Source organism: Carassius gibelio, chromosome B3 (assembly GCF_023724105.1).
Source record: "Carassius gibelio isolate Cgi1373 ecotype wild population from Czech Republic chromosome B3, carGib1.2-hapl.c, whole genome shotgun sequence".
Taxonomy (NCBI): domain Eukaryota; kingdom Metazoa; phylum Chordata; class Actinopteri; order Cypriniformes; family Cyprinidae; genus Carassius; species Carassius gibelio.
The window spans coordinates 50,702,234-50,706,190 of NC_068398.1; the positions used below are offsets into that span (position 1 = coordinate 50,702,234).

Below are 3,957 nucleotides of genomic sequence, written 5' to 3' on the forward strand. Positions count from 1 at the left end.
GTGCTTCTCGCGGCTTATGCAAAAATGTCCGCAAATCCACAATGAAAGATAATATCCTCGATCGACAATTCCAAAGGTTCGATCCGAGGCCAGAGACAAAATGTTCGGGCGCCACTTGTAACGCTTTTAGTCAGAAGGGCCGGATAGCTTGTCGTGATGTGACGGATATTCCACAGTGGTGATTTATTGTCGTCGTCGTCGATTCGCACACATTGGTTTTTTTTGTTTGTTTTTTAAGTTGTAAAATATAACTTAATTCACACCATATTTCTGATATTATCGATCAATCTTATCAGATTAACTTTGATCGTTCGCTCTTCCGTGACTGCAGTACACCTGCAAAGCGTTAGCACTCGTTAGCTTGTCATTAGCGTTTTCTTTTCTCCTCTCCTCTCCTCTCTCACGCTGCAGTTTTTCACAAGTTCATCAAACAACCGCAGTAAGAATATTTCATCAAGCACGGTGAGTAATGGCTTCGCCTACTATCGTTATTTGCACCTCTTGCCACATGTACAGTTTATCTATCTCTGTCGCTGATGAGGGATTCACATGTGATAAATGCAGGGAAATAGTTAGGCTGACAGAGAAGATTTCAGAATTAGAGACACGCATCCAAACTTTAATTGAGGGCAGTAAGAATGTTAGGGCTCTAGATTCAGCTTTGGATGCGTCTAGCTCAGGGATTCCTGTACATTGTCCGGTTCCAGCAACAGAGCCCCTGCAGCAGGGCAACTGGGTGACGGTGAGGCAGCGTAGTCGTGGGTCAAAACACCGCTCTTCTGTTCCGATCAAAACATTAAACAGGTTCTCCCCACTCGGTGATGCACCCACTGAGAAACCTGATGAAAGTGCTCTAGTAATTGGTGATTCTATTGTACGGAACTTGAATATAGAGACACCAGCCACCATAGTCAAATGTTTACCGGGAGCCAGAGCGCCTGACATCTTGGCAAATTTAAAAGTGCTGGCTAATGCTAAACGTAAATGTCACGGGGTGACAAAAGAGAAGCGGAACTAAGTCCCGCCGGAATTTTGTGTTCCCCTCGGGACGGTGTCGCGGTAACACCGGTCCACTTCCGGGTTGCGCCCGATGTCACAATAACAACGCTAATGACAGATTGACATCTGGTGTGGGGAGTTTGATGTGGCGATCTGTGAGAGGATTATGGAGGCGGAGTAACCGCATAAAAAGAGAAGTGCAGAGACCATATAGGGTTGGAGATTCTATTTGGTCGTTCGTTCTCCCGGCTATTCTTCCTGGTTGGCTTGCCCCCGTGTGTGGTTCTTCTCTTTGGATGTGTTCCCCTAGGAGAAGTGAATTCCTGGGACGTTTGGGCTGGCGTGTGGAGGTATTTGAGGACTATTGTGGGGTTTCGGCTATCTGGCTGTGCGACAGATATATCAGCGATCGAGTGGAGATATTCAGGACAGAAAGAGTGTGAGCTCTGGAAAGCAAGTGAAGACCAAACCGCGCCATCGCTATTGGAGGGAAGTTAAGAGACCTGATCTGGGACTTCGATCAATTGTATACATCTGGACTGGGAGTGATAACGTTGTGAAGTGGACGGAGCCATCGTTGGGTGAGTGCTGGCTCTATTTGCACTAAGAGTGGGTGTGCCGTGTCTGAAGTGGTGTGTTTGCACAATAATTCGTTTGAAGTGAAGTTACAGAGTGTGGGGAAGATATATAGAGTTAATGCCGGACGCTCACCACCCCGAGAGCCCACCACCGTCACCGTAATCCACACCCAGGCACTCGACTGAAGTATCCCCCAGCCGTAAGCCCCATTTCTTATTCAAGAACACATACATGCTGTTGATTACTTACCCCGCTGTGTAGATCGCAGGTTCCTCTGGGCCGAACGCCGCATGTGATGTCCCTATGAAAAGAGGTGGACACAAGAATTATTCCTTTCCCGGTCACAACCGAAGCATCTCCCAGCCGTAAGCACCACTACTTATTCAAGAACACATACTTACTGTTGATCACTTACTCTGCTGTGCAGATCGCAGGATCCTTTGGGCCTAACGCCGCATGTGATGTCCCTATGAAAAGAGGTGGACACACGAATTATTCCTTTCCCGGTCTTAACCGAAGCATCTCCCAGCTGTAAGCCCCATTACTTATGCGAGAACACATACTTGCCGTTGATTACTTACTCTGCTGTGCAGATCGCAGGATCCTCTGGGCCGAATGCTGTATGTGATGTCCCTGTAGAAAGAGGTGGACACACGAATTATTCCTTTCCCGGTCTTAACCGAAGCATCTCCCAGCCGTAAGCCTCACTACTTATTCAAGAACACATACTTACTGTTGATTACTTACTCTGCTGTGCAGATCGCAGGATCCTCTGGGCCGAACGCCGCATGTGATGTCCCTATGAAAAGAGGTGGACACAAGAATTATTCCTTTCCCGGGCACAACCGAAGCATCTCCCAGCCGTAAGCCCCATTACTTATGCAAGAGCACATACTTGCTGTTGATTACTTACTCTGCTGTGCAGATCGCAGGATCCTCTGGGCCGAACGCCGCATGTGATGTCCCTATGAAAGGAGGTGGACACGAGAATTATTCCTTTCCCGGTCACAACCGAAGCCTCTCCCAGCCGTAAGCCCCACTACTTATTCAAGAACACATACTTACTGTTGATTACTTACACTGCTGTGCAGATCGCAGGATTCTCTGGGCCGAACGCCGCATGTGATGTCCCTATGAAAGGAGGTGGACACAAGAATTATTCCTTTCCCGGTCTTAACCGAAGCCTCTCCCAGCCGTAAGCCCCACTACTTGTTCAAGAACGCATACTTGCTGTTGATTACTTACCCCGCTGTGCAGATCACAGGATTCTCTGGGCCGAATGCTGCATGTGATGTCCCTGTAAAAGGAGGTGGACACGAGAATTATTCCTTTTCCCGGTCTCGACCGAAACATCCACGAGCTCTACTTACCCGGATACCCCCCTCACTCCGGGACGGGTGACAGACTATCCTGGCTCTTGCTGGCCCCGTACAGGCACGAATTGCTGACGACTCCACGCCTTCCCGGCGTCTGAGGTCTGGCTCTGTTCTGGTCGGGAGACACGGAAGGAACACTGAACTTTTAAATTGCTTTTAACTAAATAAAACCTTGTTCATTTTTTATACTCTCGTCCGTCTGGTTCTTCTGGTACGCTCCCCGAGGTGATCCTGGGTTTCAGGGGTGGGTGCAGTCCAGCTTGGCCCCCCCGACCTGTGACAGATTTGGCGTAGTCGGCAGGGTTTCACCTCGGGTTGAGCGACCAGGGATTCTCAGATGGCCGACGACGAGGCACTGGGGGCCCCACCCCGAGTCATGCCAGTGTTCAGGGGAAACCCCTGGGTCCAGAAATATGGAGGAAATGAGTCAGAGGTGCGCCTCTCCGAATGGCGGGCTCAGATCGAATATCTGGCCGGGCTACAGGGACTGAGCGCGACCCAACAGCTACAGTTTGCCCTCAACTCCCTTGACGGGGAAGCGCGGCGGGAAGTCCAAGCCGCCCCCGAAGCTGTCCGAACCACCGCCCAGTCTGTGTTCAGATTCCTGACGGAAAGGTATGGTGACGCCACTCCAACTGCGGTTCTCCGGGCCCAGTTCTTCAGCAGCAAGCAGGTCCCCCGCCAATCCGTCAGAGCTTTCGCCCTCCAACTACGGGAGCGAGTTACCAGGCTGCAGGGACGCCCAGACCATGGTCTCAGAGATAGTGAGACTCTGTTGAGGGACCAATTCCTGTTGGGGCTAAGGGAAGGCCCGGTACGCCAGGGACTTAGAGTCCAATTCAGAAGGGAGCCGGAACTCACCTTCGAAGACCTAAAGAAGGAAGCGGTGGCATTGGAGAACGATCAGGTTGAGGTGCAAGAACCCCCTGTGTGTGCGGCCGTAAGTAGCTCCGCAGTGGCTGTCCCCGACATGGCAGAGTGGAAACAGACTCTGAAGCTCGAA

The 3,957-nt window shown here is 50.7% G+C and overlaps 1 long non-coding RNA gene across 1 annotated transcript; it reads left to right on the plus strand.

Moving 5' to 3' along the window:
• The first annotated feature begins 1,014 nt into the window (after nucleotides 1–1,014).
• On the plus strand, nucleotides 1,015–3,622 carry LOC127951814 (uncharacterized). Its single transcript, XR_008152739.1, has 3 exons — nucleotides 1,015–1,846; nucleotides 2,179–2,389; nucleotides 2,836–3,622. It is a non-coding gene; the product is annotated as an uncharacterized LOC127951814 (long non-coding RNA).
• Nucleotides 3,623–3,957: the final 335 nt, after the last annotated feature.